General features: G+C 48.7%; 1 protein-coding gene across 1 annotated transcript in view; it reads left to right on the top strand.

Moving 5' to 3' along the window:
* The window catches only part of Trerf1 (transcriptional regulating factor 1), a 232,506-nt gene that overhangs the window by 64,381 nt on the left and 145,060 nt on the right, over positions 1 to 23,065 (top strand). The gene's annotated exons all lie outside the window — the stretch shown is intronic.

Here is a 23,065-nt window from a genome sequence, read left to right as displayed (position 1 = left end):
ATGGGTACAGGAAGGCAAGGAGGGCTCGTGGAAGCCTCCCGCTGATGCAGGGTACAGAAGGGCGGGTGCAGTTTTCCCCTCTCAGGCCTACACCCTGAGTAGCATAGCCTCTCTCCCAGGTTGGCTCTTCCTGGAAGGGAATAATGGGAGATGCTGGTCGAATGCTAAGCTGCACATCTGGAAAGCACACCTGGGTTAACTATAGTCAGGAGCCAGCGTTGACTGCCAGGCGGGTGGCTCTCTCACCAAAACATACATCTGGAAGATGGAATGTTCTGGTACCTAGTAACATATACACACACACAATGGGCAATGAAAGACCAGTGTGGCTGAGTCAGTATTAGTGTGTGTGTGTGTGTGGCGGCTGTGGAGGTTAGAGGTTGACATCTGGTATCTTCTTCAGTTGCCTCTCCACTCCATATTTTAGAGACAAGGTCTTCCCTGAGCTGGAGCTTCCCCACGCAGCTAGACTGGCTGTCCAGCAAGGCCAAGGAGCGTGCGTGCCTCTGCCTTCTCAGGCCAGGGATTGCAGATGTGTGCTGCTCTAGCTGGCTTTGGTGGGGTGCTGGGGACTAAGCTCAGGTCCTTGTGTACATGTAACAAACACTTAAGCCATTGCACCCGCCGTCTCCCCAACCTCCTGAACTGATATTATTAAGCATCCACTTCTTGTTAATTTGATAAGATCTTAAGAAGCCCCACCCTGCAAGACAAGAGAGCTGGGGCCCAGTGCTGTCTGGCTATAGCTGGGCTCTCTGGCTCAGCACCCTCCCCTGTGAGTAGAGGACAGCCAGAAGACATCTGCTCTCAAGTGTCCTTTCTTGCTCCCCTCTTTCTTTTAAGGTGGAGATTAGATGGGGTCCCACTCACAGAGCTTTTCAATGGCTCACATCATCTTCTAAGGGACAGGCTCCCTAGAGAACAGGGCTCAAGGAAGGGTTCCAGAGGGTTGAGGAGGCTCCTCCAGGCTGCCAGCCTGAAGCCACCCGGTATTAGTGGTTAAGTGGCCATCGCCCACCCAGTGTGCTCCCCACAAAGTCAGCCTTACCCACAAGTGTTTTCCTAGAATCCCCCCCACTGTTGACTTGAGGTTGTGATATTTTGAGTGTACTTTCCTGGCGGTTGGGCCGTAGTGATTTCTGTCTTTTGTACAGTCCTGTGTCTCAGAACACATCCAGCCACGTCCCACTCCCTCCGACAGCCTCCCACTGAAACCTATAGCGAAACCTGGGCAGACACACACAGGCTTCAAAAATACAAAGTTGGGGGGGGAGGTGGAGGAAGCAACAGGAAGTGGGGGGAGCCATCAGGGCAAAGCTGGTTGTGTCTGTTCAGAGAAGAGAGCAAAATGACCTCTTTTAATTTATTTTTCTTTGTAAGATCGTGCCGCTTTCTCTGTGGAGGTGGATGGATGCTTTTGCTTGTGTCTAATGGTTTTGTTTTCCCAGGCCTATGGGAAGATCTGAAGCGAGGGTGAGGGGGCTTTAGGGAAGCCTTAAATACTCCTCCCCTACAAAGCTTATGCAAATCCCAGCGAGCAGGCTCCCCCCTCCCTCCGTTTTTTTCTTATCTGAGGATTGGGTGTAGGGGGAGCACAGTTGGTGCAGCTGAGCCTCTGTATGGCTTCCTGTGTACAATTGCCGCGGGTGAGCCATGCAGAAGCAGGTGGAGAAAGTGGAAATCTGCCTCCTACTTTCTTCCTCTACCTTAGTTTCTCATTTCCTACTGACTCCGGGGAAAGCCTGAAGACCCCCTCCCCTCCCCCACCAAGCCCGGTGAGAACTGTTTATGGCTCCCTAAGGGAGTTGGCTAGGGAGGGCTGCACTGTCCATGACTAGGAAGGAGTAGCTGGCTGGCCAGATAGAAAGTGCAATTAGTGGAGAAATTAAGCGTTTGATTAGAGTATGGATTAGCGTACGTTGAGTTCGGTGTCCAGGGGCCATGAGTGGTTTTGCTATGTGGTCATAACTGGGATAAAACCAAGTGTAGACTCACCCAGAGTGTCTCCTTGTAGCTTGCCTTCAAGCTGTTGATGCTGTTTAAGCAATGGTTGGGAAATAACACAGTCGCTGGGCACGTTCTATGGGTCCAGTGGCCCAGGACTAAGGCACGGATGTGACGGGGGTGACGGTACAGAACAGGCAGTGTAGCTCAGTGAAGCTTGGAGTTCCGTGGTGTGGAACGATGGATGGGGTGGCCATCCTGGTGGTTCACTTCTGGTTGTAGCCCTTCCTTTCCACATGGCCTTCTGTGTCCACCGGTGTCTGTTTCTGAGGTGTCTTAATTTGGGGGGGGGGTCCTGCCTCCAGGTGATAGGTCCAGCTGGTTAGCCCACAGCACAGTCTGATCTTGTCTCGTTAATTTTATTCCTGGGTGGGCAGTCTGGTTCCTGCCTTGCCTTCATCATGCCCAAGCTTTGAAGGTGTTCATGTTAACTGTCTTTGTTCTAGCAAATGAACCCAGGCAGGCTATTTTAAAGAAAAATGTAAGGTTTTTACTAAAAATAAAACCATTCTGTTTCCCCAAGACTATTAATTTTTTCTCTAATTTTGTTTAGTGGTGACATGGAAGGTTTCAGTGATACTCTTAGTTGGATTGATCAACCTGTTTCGGTGGGAAAGCTACAAGACACGTTTTAAAACCAAGCCAGGGGGCTGAGGCTACAGCTCAGTCAGCAGAGCCCATGCCTAGTCTGTATGGAACTTGGGGTTCAGTGCCCACTACTGAAAAACATGCTCTCGGTTGCTATGTAACGTCCCGGAGCTAATTTGGGGAGCTTTTGGCAATGTCACCACTGTTTAGAAGTGTTCTCGTTGTTTGCAGACAGATTCTCATACCACAGTTCAGGCTATCCAAGAACTCAAGGGTGTAGCTCACACTGACCTTGAACTCAAGACCGTCTCTTGCCTTCTGAGCACTGGGGTTACAGACCTGAGCCTCCGTATCTGTTTTTGGCATTCTAAAGTTCGTGAAACTCAGGGGAGGGTAGGTAGAGTGTGCTTTTCAAGTTTTGTTCTGTTTCAGTGAACCGAGGCTACAGAGAAGTTGGCTTGCGTGACTGGAAGCTGCGCTTGGCTGTGGTCAATGGTCAGTGTGTACACACTTGATAAAAGGCCTGTCAGTACTGCAGTGAGGCTGACTAGGTGGCCAAGGGACAGATTACTCTTGCTCTCCTATTTTGGGGTTTGGGCACCACCTAACCACTTGATAGACAAGTACAGAAAGATGGAAAATGGTCTGGTCTGGCTTTGTTTATTATTTCCCACCTTCTTCTGATGCTATCTTAATACAAGCATCTGCTTATTTATTTTCCAAATCCACAGTGATGGGCTGGAGAGATAGCTGAGCACATAAAGACACTTGTCACCAAGGCTGATCACCTGAGTTCCAACCTCAGGGTCCCACAGACTGGAAGGAGAGAGCTGACTCCCAAAAGTCATACTTTGATCTCCAGATGTATTTTTTTTTTTTGTCTTCAGACACACTTTATTTATTATATGTAAGTACACTGTAGCTGTCTTCAGACACACCAGAAGAGGGAGTCAGATCTCATTACAGATGGTTGTGAGCCACCATGTGGTTGCTGGGATTTGAACTCTGGACCTTCGGAAGAGCAGTCGGGTGCTCTTACCCACTGAGCCATCTCACCAGCCCAGATCTCCAGATGTATTATTACACACACACACACACACACGCACACGCACACGCACACACTCTCTCATGCATGCCCACCCACATATGTGCACACACAAATGTAATGATAATAATGCTTAAACATTCCACAACAAAGCCAAAGTTTAAAGCTCAAACCGTTAACTACCTTTGCCTCTGGCCTAGGGCGTGTTACCCCCCCCCCCAGTGGTGTGGCCTTTTCTTTTTTCTTTTTCTTTCCTCCTCTTTCTCTTCCACCTCCTCCTCTTCCACCTCTTCCTCTTCCTCCTCTCACTTCTCCTCCTCCTCCTCCTTCTTTTTTTTTTTTTTTTGACAAAGTCTCATATAACCCAGACTGTCCTGAACTCCCTATGAATCCAGCGATGACCTTGAACTTCTGATCCTCCTGCCTCCACCTCCCAAGTGCTAGGATTGCAGGTGTGCACAGCCATGCCTGGTTTGCACCACGGTGGGAACGGAACTCAGAGCAAGCACCGTATTAACTGAGCTTATAGCTGGCCCTCACTGGCCCTCCTTGGCTTTAAAGCCCAGATAACCAGCAGCTTACAAGGTACATTCACACGGTTCTACGGTAGTGGCTTCATCTGTTGGTTGTAAAATTTCTTGTGAGAAATTCAACACCTAGCATGAACATATGAAGTTGGCCTTTAAAATAAATAAATAAATAAATAAATAGTTCCGTTCGTTCTGTCTTTGTTAAGTCCCATAAAGACTTCAGTGTTTGGCACTGGGGAGGGGTTTCCTCCCGTACTCGCCCACGTACAAGGAGCGTGCGTTTGAATATGAAATTAATAGTATGTGTGTGGCTTAGAAACCCACCTTGTCATTAACCACCAGTGCACGCACGGCAGCCCCGAGTGTGTTCTTGTGCCAGATCGAGCCGTGAGGTTGTGGAGCAGTACAGAGGAAGTGGGACTGGGGTGACTCGGTAGTAAAAGGTGAAGCTGGCTGGGTGGGGGTGTGTAAGGGAGAGTGGAGGAATGAGGCAGAGACCACCCCTCAGCAGATGACCCCACCCTACCTGGGAGAAGCAGCAGCCAGCAGCCCACACTGAGAGAGGGCCGCTTTCTGCCCCTCCTCAGATTGGCATGCCCAGAGAAAGGAGCACAAAGGGAAGAGATTATGCCTTTTGGGGATGGGTTTACCTTTTAGCTGGGTCTCACCCATTCTAGAGCAAAGCTGTCTCTATCTCGCCTCGTGGCCCCATGTGGAGGCCTGTAGGCTGAGTGTGGGAGGGGTTGGTGAACACTTCCACCACCGCGAAAGGGTTCTCGGTGTGCAGCAACCAAGAATTAATTCCAAATCCGTTATCAATCTGAACATTAATCCTGGCAGCGCTGCTTCCAGTGATATCTGGCACCTTCGAGGCAGCTTTGGTTGGCCAGGCTTGGCAGAAAGAACCTTTACCAGCCGAGTCATATCTCCTGCCCCTTTTATTTTTATTTATTGATTATCACGTTTGTCACCTCCTCTCTTGGACGGGCTCTCCACCTGGTCCTACTGCTCCATGGACCTGTCGCTCCTCATTCACTGCCCTCTCCCGCCCGCCTGCCACGCCTGCTTCTATTACCATCTTTCTTGCCTCTCTATTTTTCCCACCAGAGGGGTCTTTGCTTCTCTGGGCGAATCAGCTTCCCTCAATCCCCAGCCTGATGTTAACGAGCGTTCGAATTGCTAGCCTGGGTAGGCCTCATTGGAAGGGCCCCACCTCCCCACTCCCCCACACAGAGAACTAAACAGATGAGCTATGACTGTACCCTTAGCCATAGCCAACTGCACATTGCCTGACTCTTCCAGGCCACTTTTTGACAAGGTTTCAGGTAAGAGTGATGGCATAATACATTTCGAAGCAGATTTATGACGGGGCAGGGAAGATTTATCTTTTGATGAATAAATATTGCCTTGGCCCAATTTAGAGCTTGACAGACGCTGATTTACAGCAGAAAATATGAGGGTTATTTTATGACGAAGTGGCAGGGGCGGTGAGGTGGGGTTGAAAGTGATGTCGGTTGGCACCCTTGGGTAATAAGCCATTAAAATGTTGCTGCAGGCAGCGCCGCAGGGAGTTCCCTCGGGTGACTACTCCAGGTTCTCACCGCTCCTGAGAAGTTTTGGGGTCCAGGCCATTCTATGATGCGCCACCCTAGTGCTCTGAGGCATTGTTAAGAGCTCTGGTGTCCCTGGGTCCCTGGCAGTTGATCCTGAGAATAACTTCAAAAGGATTTTTGCCTGTCTGTCCTTGTAGCTGCAGGGTGATGGTTGCCGGCCATCTAGGCGACTGTATGCTTTCAGAATGAAGGTAACATAGTGTTGAGGTTTGAATGCCTTTAAAACACTGTTGAAGAAGGGAGCTGGTGAGCCTCTTTTATGCTTTGGATGTGGCAAATACTTCCTGCTTTTGAATTAAAAACAAAACAAAACAAACACGCCAGGGACATTAGGGTTTGGGGAGATAGCTCAGTGAGTCAAAGGACCTGCGTCTGATCCCCAGACCCTATGTACAAAAGCAGTGGTTGGTGGGACACACTTGTCATCCCAGTTCTGAGGAGACAGAGGCAGGAGGATCCCTGAGGCTCAATGGCCAGCCAGCCTAGCCTACTTGGCAAGCTCCAGGCCAGTGAGAGACTCTGTTCTAAAAACAAAAACAATGACAGACACACCTAGTGTGTACACCTGCGGATACACATAAATATCTGGACACAGGCACAGGCCACCTGAACCGTTTGAACTCTGGCAGGTGGGAATACTCACGGGAATAAAGGATTTAATGGAAACGGGCCTGTAGCATCTGGTGCATGCCTGCACACATCTGGCGGTTACAGAGCAAGGTTGAAGACTGTCTTTTAGTCTAAGATCCCTTGTTACGGACCGATTGTTTGACTAACGATTCTTGGTAGCATAAAGTGTGCATGTATCTAAAGTGAGGTATATAACTCTTGCTACCCAGCCCTTCTCTCAAGAAGCAACCACTATTGTGAACCTATTTGTGTGTCTTTGGAATGGCAACTTACGGGCATACATGCATGTATAAATACACAGGGCTTTTCAACCGATCCCACCCGTTTGGCTCCATCCTGTGCCTCCCATCCCCTCCTGTAGAGTAAAGTGAAGCCATCCCCCAGTGGTGAGCATCTAGCTTCAGCCAGCATTAAACCTTGTATTGCATTGTCTTTCAGAGGTGGGGCTGTTTCTGCAGGATACGTTTCTAGATGTGGAATCGCTGGCAGACACACATCCACGTTTGGGATGTTGGCAGACTTTGCAAAGAGCCTTTTAAGTAGCCCATAGTAGTGAGTTCTATCAATGAATGAGGCAGCCTCACTAACGTGGGCTTATCATACCCTTTGATCTCTGCCACCCTGCGGGATAGGCGCTGGTGTCTGTTCTCATTTGCATTTCTTTCGTGGCAGGTCGGATGGGATGTGTTTCTTATCTCGGAGCTCCTATTCCGCTTGTTCTTCTGGTCATGGATCTTTCCAAAACTTTTAGATATGGTATCTCTGACCCTTTTTTTCCCCCTGTGTTTGGCACAATGTACTTTAAAGCACACTTCATTCTGAGAAGTGTTATGGCGTGTCTAACGGCCCCACCATGCTGGTGATGAGAATGGACCTGCTCTCCAGGTGTAGCCATTGCTGCCTCATCCTAGCATGCACTTCTTCAGGGCTGGAAGCGCCTTGACTCAGGCAGCCAATAACTAGAGGTGTGTGGCGCATGCGCAGCTGGCCACTTCAGAGCATGGGCTACAGGGAGCCTGGGAAAGTGTGGGGAAGAACTGAAGGAGTCCGGGCACTTAGCATTTGCGTTTAGGCAGATGAAGAGGCCGAAGTATGGAAGCTACACTCTGAGTTTGCAAAACCGTGGCGTCCAAAAAGTCAGGAGGAATTAGATGCTCATATTTTTAAACACTATGTCAGTTGTTATTTTTTTTTTTTTTTCGAGACAGGGTTTCTCTGTATAGCCCTGGATTTCCTGGAACTCACTCTGTAGACCAGGCTGGCCTCGAACTCAGAAATCCCCCTGCCACTGCCTCCCAAGTGCTGGGATTAAAGGCGTGCGCCACCACGCCCGGCTGTCAGTTATTGTTTTTAACATGTCTCCTCAGATGTCTAAACTTTAAGCAGTGGTTCTCAACCAGGAGTCTTCTTGAACCTCGGAGGGGTGGCATTTGGTACTGTCAAGTAACCCCTTGACTGTCACCTCTGGGGGAGCAGGGAGAAATGCTACTGGGGTTAAATGAGTGGAGGCCGGTGCTGCCAAATATTCTTAGATACAAGAGTGAGGCCGAAGCAACGGTACCACACCTGAGATGCCCAGGGCACAATACATGTCTGGTTCATGAAGCCGCTGTTGCTTTGCATTGCCAGACATTTTGGATAAGCAGTCTTTGGCATCCCACGGGGATCAGTTGACTTCCCTGTGGCTCAGTGTCAGGTGTGGAGGTAGAAGAAGCCGTGGGAAGTCTGAGCTCATCTCCAACTCCCTGTTGAAGGAGTAGTCTGTGCTCTTCTTCCTCACTCTGTGCACAGTGGTGGCCGAACCCTGTCAGTGGTCATCTGTTCTTCGTACTCCTGCGTCCTTGTTGGGTTTCTTTTGGTTTCACATCTTTGGTCAGAGTTTCAGGGCCAGCCTTTCCCTAAGGATACTTCATATCCAAGAGAGTACCATTTTTTTTAAATTGTCTTTACTTAATGCATATGGGTAACTTGGCTTCGTGTATATAAGTGCACCACACGTGTGCCTCGTCCTCAGAAGCCAGAAGAGGGTTTGGTACCCCCTGGAACTGGAGTTTAAGAAAATCGTGAGCTACCATGAGCGTGCTGGGAGTCAAACCTGGCTTTTCTACAAGAACAGCAAATGTCTTTACCCCCTGAGCTGTCTTCTCAGCCCACAGGTGCCCAAGCTCCTGGGTGCAGTGGAACCCTGCTGGCCTCTAGCTGAGGCTCAGGCACACAATCTCCCAAGCCCTCTAGACGGCGAGGGAAGGTCTGGTTCCACATTCAACCTGGGTTGTCGGTAGGAAGCAGCAGAAATCTCCAAGGCTTTCCCCAAGCCCCGGTTTAGGAGAAGTGGAGACTGAGAGTGAATGTTTAGAATGTTTCACTCCTAGATGAGAGGGCCACTGCTCTCTGTGTGGGCTGTACTGTCTGGTCTGAAGGGCAGCTCAGACATTGGAAGTCCCCACCTTGATGCGGTTCTGTGGCAGAAGCTGGGTTCCAGAGAAGTCGGGTGGGCTCTCCCAGCCCTCTCACCCCTCTCCCTGTCTGGGGTAAGGTTCATATCTCACTCGAGGCACCAGATGTGAACTGAGCCAGCCTCAAGCCCCAGCGCTAAGCTCTGCACACACCCCTCACCACTGTTGCTGCTGAGGGATGAGCAGCGCAGCTCCCTCACGTGAGTCCTCTCCTCAGCACAGAAGCCAAAGCACAGTGGTGCCTGGGCTGGCGTGGCACCCAGTGTGGTCCCTGCTCTCAGTCCCTTGGTGCACCTCGGCTGCCTTCAGCCCCTGTTCCAGAGAGGCGTATTTGTAAAATAAGGGCAGTCTTTGGGCTGGACCTAGCCAGTCTGTAAGAAGATGCCAGGTGAAGCTGATTTCTGACTCTCTCTTCATTCAGCAGAGAGGTTCAGATTTCATTTTCATGGGTGATTTAGTGGCTAAGGATGGCAGGGCCTTGTGCCTGGGTGGGGCGGTTCCAACTAAGTGTTTCACTCTGCCCTGTTTAAAGAAACTGTTTAAAGAAACTGCTCAAAACAGAGAAGGCTGTGGGGAGCAGGAAGTGGGGAAGATAAACCCCATCTTCAGGATGCTTCTAGGCCAAAAGAGGGGCAAGACCCCTGCTGCAGGGATCCACTTCTGTCTTGGGGAGCGCCCCATTGGAGCAGAAGACAAAGTTCTCTTGAGAGAGACTCAGTCTGATGGCTAAGGCCTAGGGAGAGACACCTGATGCTCTCGAAGTCTGATGGATCCATATTCACAGGGACTCCCAAGCTGAAACAGACCTTGTTCCTGCAACTGGATGGACGAGTGTGGAGCCTTCCTTCTTTTCAACGCCACCTGATGATGGATGATCCAAGACAGGGCCCTCAGGGGAGCAGGCAGGAAGAGCAAGGTGTGCTGAAGCACGCCACCGTGGATCCCAGCACCTGGGAGGCAGTGGCAGGCAGATCTCTATGAGTTCAAGGCCAGCCTGTCTGCCGAGTGAGTTCCAGTTCACCATACAGCTGAGTCCCTGTCTTGAAAAAGACTAAATACAGAAAAAAAGAAAGGAAAGGAAAGGAAAGGAAAGGAAAGAAAAGGCAGCCATTGAGGGGTGCAGGCTCTGAGCACCCCGATGACTTGGCTTCTGCAGGCCACACTCCATCATGACGTGTGTGAAATCTGTGCTCTCTTTAATGGTATGACTTCAGAATCATAAAAATACTTAAACAATATTTGGTGTGTGTGTGTGTGTGTGTGTGTGTGTGTGTGTGTGTAGGTGAGAAAACAACACACAGGAGTCAGGAACCCATTGTAGAGGTCGGGCCATCAGACATGGCGGCGAGCTGAGCCACCTTACCGGCCCTGCTGTTGGTCATCTTTAGCATCTATAACTGAGGGATGAGGCCGATTCTTTAGCTGGACTCTTCATGCTGAGAGCTATAAGAAGATGGTTTGCAGTTGGGTAAGAGTCAGGGGCTTCAGAAATGTGGCTGCGGTTCCCTGGCTTTTTCCTGTATCAGAAGCAGACAGATCCTTTAGGGCTCTCACTGTCGAGGTCAGAATGTACGAATCTTGTAGGAAGAACCTTAGACACCACCCAGCCTGATGTTCCCATTTCACTCTGGGGATTCAGAGAAGGGGAAGGTTTTTCTCAGTAACGCTGAGAGGCTGTGCTGAGCTCAAGGCCTGGCTCCCAAACCTGGTTCCCCTTATTGCCTGGTGATGATAGTGGTCGGGGAAGCTGTGTGGCAGGCTATGCCAAGTCACTCCCTTGCACGATCTATGCCTGGAATAAAAGCTAAACACTGCTGTAACTTCAGGACCCACCGACTCTGGCTCCCACCTCCTCCCTATCTTCCCCTGTATCATAATCAGACATTGCCCTCACTCAGACTACACTAGAGCTTGACATTCCTGCCTCAGGACCTTTGCCCTTGCTTTTCCTTTTGTCTAGAGTATTCCCTCACCCTACCCCACCTCAGATGTCCCATGTGTCCTTTTTTGGGGGTGGGGTTCGAGACAGGGTTTCTCTGTGTAGCCCTGGCTGTCCTGGAACTCACTCTGTAGACCAGGCTGGCCTCGAACTCAGAAATCCGCCTGCCTCTGCCTCCCGAGTGGGTGCCACCACGCCCGGCACCCACACGTCCCTTTGAGACACCTTCCTTGACCCTCTAGGACTAAATCCATTTCTTCTGAACCATTCTCTGCCCCTCCACCCCGTGCTGTCTTCTCCAGCGTGTGTATAACCACACAGCTTGCTGTATATTCATTTATCCAGTATGTCTCCTTGTAAATCAGAAACACCAAAGTGTGTTCTTACGGCTACATGTCCCGCATCCAGATCATTCATGACACACAATAGATGCTCTGTTCTTAATTGTTCAAAGGAAAAGGAGAAGAAGAGAGGGAGGTAGGTAGGAAGGGAGGAAGGAAAGAAGGAAGGAAGAATAATCACACATTGAACTGCAAGGAGCTCAGGCATTGGTAGACCACTTTCCTAGCATGCTCTGAAGCCCCGGGTTTGATCCTTAGCATTACAGAAGCTAGGTGTAGCTCAGTCTGTAATTCCAGAGCTCTGGCTCTATCTTTCTGGTGGGGTGGAGTGGGAACGTTCCCTGTCTGATCTTAGCTCTGTCCACTTGTATGGGCTTCACCTGTAAGTGAAAAACTAGGGCTGAATCACTCTTTCAGAAGAGTCAGTGTTGGGGCTGGAGAGATGCCTCAGCTGTTAAGGGCACTGACTTTTCTTCCAGAGGATGTAGGTTCAATCCCTAGTACCCACATGACTGGTTACAACTGTCTGTCCCCCAATTCCAGGGGGTCCAAACCCTTTGTGCCCTCCTAGGGCACACACATAAATGCATACCAAATCAAATAAACAAAATTAAAAGAAAGAAAGAAAGAAAGAAAGACAGACAGACAGACAGACAGACAGACAGACAGAAAGAAAGAAAGAAAGAAAGAAAGAAAGAAAGAAAGAAAGAAAGAAAGAAAGAGAAGGCAGTGTTTGCAAGTGCCGAGGCTCTACAAAGACCTACAGCTTGACCTTGGCTTTACCTTACCAAATGATGGGTTGGAGGGTAAATGTGCTGAACACTAGATGTGTGTCCTGTACCGGGTCCACAGATTTAAAATCCATGAAACCAGATTTCATTTCTGTAAGACAAAGAAGGACCTGAGTCAAAGATGTGGGGAAAACTGTAATGTCTCTGGATGGGGCAGGCAGAGCTAGGGTTATACAGTGACTATCTTTCTGTGTGCATATACAGTGAATATCTGCGTGTGTTTAATGTCTCTGTGTGTGGCAGGGCTGGGGGTTATAATACAGTGAATATCTGAATGTATTTGTACTCTTGAAATTGAGAGGTCAGGAGGGGAAGCTGAAAGTTTCCGGGTTCTGATCCTGCCCCCATTTTGGGGTGGCCTTGATCAGTTACTTCCCCTGTTATAGCCTCAGCTTCCTCATTTATGAAGTGAGAATTGGACCAGGTTGTGGGGTAGGGTGTGTGTGTGTGTGTGTGTGTGTGAGGTGTTGTCAAGGTTCCTTGGGAGCCATATTGATAGTTTTAGGAGGACCTTCCCGAAAGAGACAAGAGTCTGAAACCTGATGGTTTCTAAGGTCCTTTCTGGTCCTGCCATTCCTGGAGAAAGCTGTATTTTAGAATCATGGTTCTCTTTGGATGGAGGATCAGGGTTTGGGTGAGAGAATAGTGTCCTTAGTAGGTCGGAAGTAAAGATAACAATTTGATCAAATTGTAACGGTTGACCACTGTTCTCCCGGCATGGGGCTCGATCTTTCTTTCTTTCTTTCTTTCTTTCTTTCTTTCTTTCTTTCTTTCTTTCTTTCTTTCTTCTTTCTTTCTTTCTTTCTTTCTTTCTTCCTTCCTTCCTTCCTTCCTTCCTTCCTTCCTTCCTTCCTTCCTTCCCCCCTCTCTCTTTCTCTTTCTTTCTTTCTTTCTTTCTTTCTTTCTTTCTTTCTTTCTTTCTTTCTTCCTTCCTTCCTTCCTTCCTTCCTTCCTTCCTTCCTTTCTCTCTCTCTCTTTCTCTCTCTCTCTTTCTCTTTCTTTCTTTCTTTCTTTCTTTGTTTCTTTCTGGTCTGAACCTATAAACAATCATAAGATCAAAAGAGTTTCAGTTTGACATGCTGCCACTGCCCCTCCGCCCCCAGTCTGAGTCTGTAACACATGAATGTATCCAGCCTGTTTCAGGTAAGCATTATTAGCCAACTGGTCAACCTCTGGGGTAGGGGGATGTGGTCTAGGTTAGTTAGGGTTAGGTTTTGAGCATTGCTGTGACACTGTGCCCTGTCTCCACTCATTCTGTGTCCACCCTGTTGTACCCACTGGCCTGGTCCACTGAGGGGCAGCCACATTCCCATCAGCTTTATAGGAAGGTTCTCCCTCCCCCTCTTCCCTCATCTTTGCCTCTTGCTCAGAACCAGCGTCATAGTTTGTGGGGTGCAATGCAAATGTGGGGCCCCATTTTAAAAAATACAAAGACTGACTTTGAAGACAGTGACAGGGTTAAATCAAGCCCCTTGAGACCATGCAGGTACATGTTTGTGACTCCAGCTCGAGCTTATTGTTCCTTTCTGGTACTAGCAGGACCCTGGAGACACAGGACATGGGTTTTCACAGTCATTACAGGCTCCCTCAGAAGGGCTTTGAGCTGCACCTCTCATAGTCTGTTTGACTCAGGGCTGCTACCTGAGTCACTTTGTGTTTGGAACAGTTTAGCGATGGACAGTTGGACTGTCTCGGCTGCCCTAAGGGTGCTGAAGGAATTTCTATCCTTCTGGGACCATTTCTCTAGATTGCTCATCAGTTTGGAGCACTGACGGCTCTAGCAGAGGACCCTAGTCTGCCGACATGATGACTCATAAGGCAAGCTCCAGTTTCTAGGAATCAGACATTCTCCTCTGGTCTCAAAGGCTCCTGTACACACAAGTTGCACACACACTCACCAAGGCCCCCACACATATACATACTAAATAAAGGAGTCAGGTGGTGGTGGGACACACCTTTTGTACTGGCTAGTTTTGTGTCAACTTGACACAGCTGGAGTTATCACAGAGAAAGGAGCTTCAGTTGAGGAAATGCCTCCATGAGATCCAACTGTAAGGCATTTTCTCAATTAGTGATTAAGGGGGAAAGGCCCCCTGTGATGGGACCATCTCAGGGCTGGTAGTCTTGGTTCTATAAGAGAGCAGGCTGAGCAAGCCAGTAATGAACATCCCTCTATGGCCTCTGCATCAGCTCCTGCTTTCTGACCTGCTTGAGTTCCAGTCCTGACTTCCTTGGTGATGAACAGCAGTATGGAAGTGTAAGCCGAATAAACCCTTTCCTCCCCAACTTGCTTCTTGGTCATGATGTTTGTGCAGGAATAGAAACCTTAACTAAGATACCTTTAATCCCAGCACTTGGGAGACAGAGGCAGGCAAATTTCTGTGAGTTCAAGGCCAGCCTGATCTATAGAGCTAGTTCTGGGACAGCCAGGGCTAAAACAAACAAACAAGCAAACAAAACCCTGTTCTAAAGAACAATCAAAAAGAAATAAACGAAGGAAAGGAGATAAACTCACAAAGGCTCACACAATATACCTACTAAATAAATAATGGAATGATCTAAGAGTTTTTTAAAAGTCTTTTCATAATTAAAACAGCCCATTCTTCAAGAACCTCTTTAGAGACAGGATGTAGCTCAGTTGGCAGATTGTTTGCTTAGCATTGCTTTGGCCTCTGAGGGCACCTGCACTCCCATGCCCAAAACCACCTGCAGATACATACATATACATATAAGTTTTTAAGACTTATGCATTTTATTTTATGTGTATGAATGTTCTGCATGTGCATCACTTGTGTGTCTACTGCCCTTGAAGGCCAGAAGAGAGAGGCTTTGCTCCCCAGCACCACATAAAAATGGATGTGAACCCCAGCTCTGGGGAGGTAGAGGAGGCAAGATCAGTGATTTGGCAGCATCCTTGGCTATATAGCAAGTTCAAGGCCAGTGTGAACCATAGGACTCTTAAGAAAACAAACAAACCATCACCAATACTATCAACAGATCTATTTTCATTCCGGCTCCACTCTTCGCTGAGACCTCTGAGTCCCAATGCTTAGCCTTCCTTCTTTACGTTCTCTGTGATCCCCGGTCCTCAGATCTTGGTTGGCATTTTAAATCCTGGCAGAGTTCTTGACCACAGTAAGCTCTTAACAGTTTGTTTGCAGTGCTGGAGCTCAAACCCAGGTCCTCTCAATTGCCATTCCCAATAAATGCTCTCGCATTACATCAAACCAAAACTGGCCCTGTGAGGGTGAGCCAGGCTCAGCCAAGTCCTTCCAAGCTGGGGCTTGACTGGCTGATAGAGGAGGAAGGAAGGCTGAGATACAGGAGGGACCAGATCAGTCTGCTGCAGGGAGGGGCGCCCCTGTGCCAGTCACCCTGGAGGCGAGAAGTCTCAGCAGCAGCTGTTGGGCAGAGTCTTGTCCTGAAAGAGCTCTGCTGTCCCCGCCCAAGGACCTCCAAGGGAAGGAATGACCCATGGGTACCAGTCTGGTCTCTAATCTGGGCCGCTGCTGGCACCTCAGAGTAGCTGCGCTAGGCTGGACTAGAGGCACTTAGATGCTCCAACTGTACCTGCTGGGGCTGGAGCCCTCAACTTTCTTAGCGCTCCCTGAAGAGTATGAGAGGAAGCACTTGAGTCCTGTCCCTCTTCTTTGCTTTTTGATACATGTACATGTGTGTGTGTGTGCGCGTACGTGTGTGTGTGCAGGTGTGCAGGTGTGCATGCAAATGTACGTGGAGGGTGGAGAACAATTTTATGTTCGGTTCCTCAGGTACCCATCCGTCTGTATTTATTTACTTTTATTTAAGACAAAGTCTCTCTTAGGCTTGGAGCTTGCCAAGTAGGCTAGGTTGGTTGGCCAGGGAGCCCTGGATCTCCCAGCCTGCCTTTGCTGTAGCCATGCTGTGATAAAAATACATGCTTCTATACCAGTGTAGGGATGGAAGTCAGATTCTCCAAGAGTTGCTACGAAAACACGTCGCTGACACCAATGTTCCCACTTCCCACCTCTGTTAGCCCAGGCTGGACCCCATGTTGTGATCTTCCTGCCTCTTCCCCCTCAGTGTTGAGGTTGCAGATGTATATCACAATGCCTGCCTGGATGCTTGAGTGCCTGTCATAGCCATTTGTTGTTGTTGTTGTTGCTGCTGCTGCTGCTGCTGCTGAGGTTGTTGTTGTTTTGCCTCTGAGGGTAGTTGAGGGCAAACGCAACTGTAATCTCAGCCATGTATATATGGTAGACTGCTGTAAGTCAGGGTCCCTGAAGGATGTGCTGGGTGGATAGGGAGTACCCAGCTTTAGAGAATTCAGTGGAGGGCACCATTACAGAAATTCAGGCAGAGCTGGAGAAAAAAAAAAAAACACAACAACCCATTACAGGATGGTGGTTACCCCCACATTAGCAGCAAGGGGAAGCACTTGCCTCCATTAGGTCATACTTTGGGGAGAAGAGGCCCAGAGAACAGTTAGTGGAGGGGTGCGATTACTGTCAAACCATGGTGAGGAAGGAGGAGGGGGAAGCAAAGGCTTTCCCTTTGACCCAGTTTAACTGGAAGCTCGGGGATGCTGTCAGTAGTTGTAGAATGTTCTAGAACAGAGTATGTAGGCAGCAGGCTGAGGTTCCCCATCCTTGTCCGCCTGAGTATTCCACCACATGGTCCACTCTCCCTCTAGGCTACTGAGGATGTGTGACCAAGTGGCCTATACTCGCTCCTTCTTAGCATCAGGCTGTTAGAAAGAAGATACTATGTGCTGTAACCCTGGTACTTTGTTGGAGGCAGGAGAATTGTGAGTTGGGGGCCAGTATGGACTTCCAAGCAAGCTTGATGCAACCCTGGGCTCTATAGTAAGACCTTGAATAGAAGGAGAAGGAGAAGAAGAAAAAGAATGAAGGAGAAGGAGAAGAAAAAGGAGGACGAGGAAGAGGAGGAGGAAGAAGAGGAGGAGGAGGAGGTGGAGGAGGCTGCAGCAGCATCTGAGGATCTGATTCAGACGATAGAGTACTTATCTAGCATGCGAGAAGCCCTGGGTTCGATTCCCAGCAACACATAAGCTGGGCATGGTGTTGCACACTTAGAATCCCAGCACTTGGAGAGTAGAGAGACAAGAGGATCAAAAGTACAAGTTTATCCTCAGCTGCACGACACTCTGTCTCAAAATTTAAAAGGGGGTGAGCCGGGGTGACTGTGGAGAAAGATGGTTCCCTGAATAAGGTGCTTGCCACACAGGAATGAGGATCCAAGAAAGGTAGCAGGTACCCTTAATCCCAGCACTTGAGAAGCAGAGGCAAAAGAATCTCACAGGAGTTGGAGGCCAGCTTGGTCTACAGAGCAAGTTCCAGGAGAGCCAGGACTATACAGAGACGGCCCGTCTCGATTCCCCCCTCCTCCATCCTCAAGAATAACAGCATTTGACGATGGGTAACAAATACCCGAAGCATTTCAGAAGCATCTTCTCTTTACAGCATCTCTAGAGGTTGGGTACCATTATTCCTGTCTCCATCATGCCTTTACTGATGGGGAGTATGGGCCTGAGAAGCAGAGGTGGGCTCAGACCAACCACGTTGACTCCTAAGTATTTCCACTCACCACCTTTGGGACCCAATCCTGCATCTTGGTCCCCACCCATCCTGTGGCTATGGCTTGTATCTGCCAGCCCACGGCTTGGGGTAGTCTTCCCACTTCCTTTCTGTCTGACCTAGTTGAACCTAGTTTTTCAAGATCCAAGTCAGATCTCACTTCCTCCATGAGACTGTCTCCAACCACTCCCCCCTCCTCAGCTCTTCCTGGGCAGTCAATGGCAGGTGACTCTCTGCTGTGCCCCCAGGGTGTCACCTGACTATTCAGAAAACAGACTTCTTGAGGACCTGGTAAGAGGCCATGCATCCGGGTTGATTATGGTTAGTCTCTGTGCTAGCTCTTGACATTGAGAAGGTCAGCATCCCAGGAGTCTTGATTTGATAACTGGCAGATGTCTGGTTTTGGAGCTCATGGAGTGACGCGGGTCACGTGCAGTGACTATGTGTTACACGGGGAGGATTTGGCCTATCTCCATGTGATGTTGCTTAATTTCATTTCTTTTTTCTCTATTCCTATTTTCCACCCACCCCGTTTGCTTAGATCCTCTTTAGATGCTGGGACTGCAGAAAAGTGGTCACAGCCGGCGGGAGGCTGAGTCTTTTTCACTTGGGTTCCTCCTGCTATGCCCAGATGGAATTTGACATTTCTAAGTGTCTTGGGGTTCTTTCTGCCTGGCACTGTGTATGCCACAGTGTTCTTCCTCTTAAGAGATGTGACCTGAGAACCTTGTATCTCCCTGGCAGCATGCCATACTCTGTGATCCCCTGGCCTTAACCTCTCAACTCGCTTCCTGCTACCTGGAATATTCATTCATGTTTCTTCTTTGCCTCAAGAGACATTAGGGAGTGATGGGGAGATGGAGAGTGAGAGAATCCATGGTCTATCCCTTATGATCCTAAGTTTCTAGGCTCCCGACGTCCAAGCTGTGAGTTTACCTGTTAAGTGGAGTGTATGTGGTCAACCTAGACTTACCGTGCTAAGAGGCAGCACGGTAACAAAAATGGAGACCAGAGGAGACACACAGGAGAGGACATGGCTTGTGTGGCTATAGAGGGCTAGATGGTCCCTGTACCGGGCATGTCACTCATGCTGAGATATCTTTTCCACATCTGTTCTTGGGGACCCACCATGGTTCAGGGATGAATTGGCGTCCAAGACTCAGGGCACAGAAGCCAAGAGGGCCTGATGGGGGCGTCATCCATTTGTTAATAAGGGTGTGGTTCCGCAGTGCATGCTGGGACCTGGCCTGGAGTGTGCCGCTCATTATATACTCATTCTGGACCTACTCTGGTGCTTGGATTTGGGTCTGAACTATCATGATTCTTATACTCAAGCTATCAGAAGTAATAAAGTTTACAAAGAAAGGGGGGAAGGTCAGTTCGTGCCACCTGTGACCCACACAGTGTCATTTACATTTTGAACTAGCATATACACTTCCTGCACAGATTTTCTGCATTTACAAAGCAGTGCATTTATTGTATAAGCCATGCCTCTATGTCTGTGGCTTTTTAGTTATTTAATTAAAATTCTGTGTTTGTGCGTACCGGCGAACATATGTCACAGTCCGTGTGTGGAGTTGAAACAGCTTGCAGGAGTTGATTGTACCTCTTGGGTCCCAGGGACCAAACTTGTGTTGTCAGGCGTAACAGCAACTCCCTCTGCCAGCAGCAGCAGCTCTCTGGCCCCTGGTTTTTATCCACGAAAACCAAACAAACAAACAAAACAACTTGTTGGCTCTGAGTGTAAGCTGGAATGTAAAAAGTGCCCTGCCTCTGCCCTCTACCCCATAATACTGTGCCTCAAAGATAGTTCCCCATTTACTGATACCAGGTTGCCCTCAGTTAGGGAGGCATGGGGTAAGGCAAATTGAAAAGCTTAGGACGAAGAGTGAGGTTGGGAGTCTTGTCTCTTGTAACCTCATTGTGTAGATGTCAAATGCAGGCTGTATGAAGGGGTCAGAGGGACTGGGAAGCAGTTTGTGGGCATAGAAGGAACTTTCAGAAAAGTTGTGTGTGTGTGGAGGGAAGGAAAGGAGGTATGGACACTTTCTGAGCCTGGCACTGTTAGGAGAAGCAGGGGCGGATGCAGGTGAGCAAGATGGTGGTCGGAGGAGGGGGTCATCTGTAGACTTCCCTCCTTGGGTGGGGATGGGGGTGGGGGCGGGTGGGGTAGCAGAGTGCGTGAGTCACAGGGTCAGGAAGTGGTCGTAGTAATTGCTAGATAAGTGTAAAATGCTCCACGAAGAAAGACCAGCTCTGTGGTAACCCCACTTACATTTAAGTCAAGTCTGTGAATGCCAGAGCCCAGAGCAGAGCTGGCCTGGGAGTTCTTGATATCAAATTTGGTTTTGATTTTTGTCTTTGGTACCACTTGGACCTTTCCTTAACTTTTAAACTTTCATGGTTTTTGTTTCAGGTGCACACATATGTATGTGTGTACACGTCAGTATGCATGCATGCACATGTGTATGTGTGTAAGTATTTTTGTGGTTCTGGGGGTAGAGCCTTGTGTATTCTAGGCAAGTGTTCTATACCTGTGCCACATTCCCTAGCTTCCCTTAATTTTTTCTTTTTTAGATATTTTATTTACTTACTTTAAAGGTTTGTCTGTCTTACTTTATGTGTATAAGTGGTTTGCCTGTGCACTATGTTCGGGTCTGGTGCCCCTAGAGGCCAGAAGAGGGGATCGGATTCCCTAGAACTGGAGTTGTGGATGGTTGTGAGCTGTAGTTGTGTCTAGTGCATGCTGGGAGCCAAATCTCCATCCTCTCCAAGAGCAGCAAGTGCAAGCAGCAGTGCCCAGAACTCAGCTTTTAAATTTACTTTAATTTTTTTAATGTATGTGCACACATGCATGTATAATATGTATGTGGAGATCAGAGGACAACCATGGGTTCTGGTCCCCAGGCTCCTACTGTTTTTCTTTTTTTTCTTTAGCTAGTGTCTCTGACTGACCTGGAGTTTCACTACGTAGGCCAGACTAGATGGTCCTCGACTGTCTAGGACTCCTCCCTTAACCTCCCATCCCGCCATTCCTGAGACTGCCGTATCTGCCACCACGCCCAGCTTTTTACACGGGTTCTGCCCAACCTAAGCCCCCACGATTGCAAGACAAGTGTGTTACAGACTGAACTATCTCCCATCACAGTTTTAAGAAAAATCTGTATTTGAATAATCCTCAATCGTGATGATACATTAAAATCCTGGAAAACTAGAGAAATAAACATTTAAAAAAAAAAAGACCCAACCTTGCTGCCAGGTTCCTCACCCCAAGACAAATGTATATGATAGACGCTGGGCACGGAAGCTAGGAACTTTGAAAATACAACAACATAGAGCCAGTGTTGAGAACCTCTGAATTCTGGGCCATCTTAATGATTCATTTGACTTGGACTTCCCAGGAGCTCGTGAAGTAGGTAATCTGAAATGTTCTATAATTTTGTTCCCCTTGAATACCATGAGCAGACATAAACATCTGAATGCCAAGAAATCTCCTTGGCTAAAAAGACGTATTTAAATTTTAATTCCATGTATGTGCAGTCTCTGGGTAGGCATGCACTTGACCTGTGAAGGTCAGAAGAGGGTGCCAGGCTCCCTTGGAGGGGCAGTTATAGGCCATCGACAAAGTTCTGGTCCTCTGAGAGCAGCATATGCTCTTAACCACCGCGCCATCTCTCCAGCCCCTGAGATCTTTTTTTTTTTAATGAGAAAAACCATTGTCATTCTCATTAGGCTCGTGGTCTAACGCCAAAAGCCTTCGTTAATACTCAGAATACCTAATAAAAATATATATATTAAAAAAATAACTCAGAACCCTCTCTGTAGAACCAAATGAGATTTTGACCCCATTGAAAGCATGGGTTTGAATCTTTTTCTTTTTAACTGACTTACTTTTTTTTTTTCTTTATTGTTGTGGTGTCTGTGTGAGGGTTTCGAATCCCCTAGAACTGGAGTTACAGACAGCCGTGAGTTGTTTTGTGGGTGCTGGGAATTGAACCTGTGTCCTCTGGAAGAGTTCCTGGTGCTACTAACCACGGAGCCATCTCTCCAGCCCAAATCTTTAATTTTGTATTGCTGTTTTGCAAAAACTTAATGGGCTGGAGGCCTGGGACCGTCTTTATCTGCAATGAAAACCCAAGGCATTGAGAGTGGAGATATTACTGGCAGTGTTTTTGCTAGAAGAATTGTGTGCCCCGTCACTTCCAAACTAGCATGGTCAGAGTGGGGAGGCGGATCTGATATCAAGTCTGCGGGAGTGGGAGGTGTTTAAAGACTTTGGCGCTTCTTTATCTTTACCATTGAAGTTTTTGGTTTTGCCTCTTCCTAAATGAGTCATTATTTAAAAAAAAAAAAAAAAAGGAACCTAACTTGGGGAGGGAGTGGAGGAGCCACTGCAGGGGGTAGTGACTGGAAGCCTTGGCAGAGCCTGCAGTCAGGTGACTGCATATGGGCTACCCTGCCTGTGCTTCCGGATTCAGAGCACTGGGATTCTAGGCGCGTGCCTGCTGCCACACCCAGTTTATTTGGTGCTGGGGATGGAACCCAGGGCTTTGGGCAGGAGAGTCAAGCATTCCTACAACTGAGCTAATCCCCAGCCTCTGCCCGAATTCTTTCTATGTTTCTCATAAACTTCCTGTTTGGATCTGTGTGAGGCCACCAGGCATCCCTGTATCTCACTAAGGTCTGGAGCTGCATCAGGACCTGGCCTGGGCTGGCCTGGGTGTCTACCCCACCCCCTCTGCCTCCTCTCCTCCTTTGCAAGCCTCAGGGGGAAGCGCTCTGTGGCTTCTGCACTTGTGTCTATGAGTGATTGCGAAGAGAGGATGGAGGGCTGAGAGGGGGAGGGGAGCAGCGAGAAGTGGGTCCCTTATGTAATGCCAGGCTCTGTGAAGGATGTATTTATATACTTCTTGTTTTATTTAGGCCTTACATTCACTCATGCAGAACCCCAGATCAAAGCAGCTAGGCTCGCAGCCAGAGGTTGAAGCAGCTGGGCGGCCTGGCTGGCCTTGCATCCACCCCAAGCCTTGATTCCTGAGTTCCTGCTACTTCAACCGAGTCAGGGGGAGCAAGCCACCCCTTGGCTGGCTTGGGTAGATCTTGATTCTTTCCAGGCACCTTAGCAGACAGTATTTCCTTGACTACCTTCATATTGAGAGTTGAGGGCTGGCATTGTTTGTGTGGGAGGGTTTGATGGTTCTTCAGTATTTGGCCGATTTTCCTAGCTCCCAGTTCTTCTCCCCTTGAAGCCCTCGGGATCCCAGCTTGCTTGCCTGGTGGCCTGTGCAGACTGAAGTGAAGCTGCGTGCATCTGATATCCAGGATGTGGGGTGATCTTCCAGCCCAGGGGCACCCGGCATCGACTCTTCTGGAGACCATCAGCTCCTTCTCTCAGCCTGCAGGCTCACGTGGAAAGTGCTTCCTTTGAAGAAGGCATGAGATGGGACATGGGCGTGTCTTGGGACACATGTGAGCAGGCAGCTGAAGAAGAATGCTGGGGCTTCCCGTCAAGGCAGAGAGGGGACAGTCTAAATCCGCCTCCTCCTTCTTTT

This window comes from Mus caroli, unplaced genomic scaffold (genome assembly GCF_978045245.1).
Source record: "Mus caroli unplaced genomic scaffold, Mus_caroli_1 scaffold_18, whole genome shotgun sequence".
In the NCBI taxonomy this organism is placed as follows: domain Eukaryota; kingdom Metazoa; phylum Chordata; class Mammalia; order Rodentia; family Muridae; genus Mus; species Mus caroli.
Note: the sequence above shows the minus strand (reverse complement) of the source record. Positions and strands in the feature narration are given on the sequence as shown.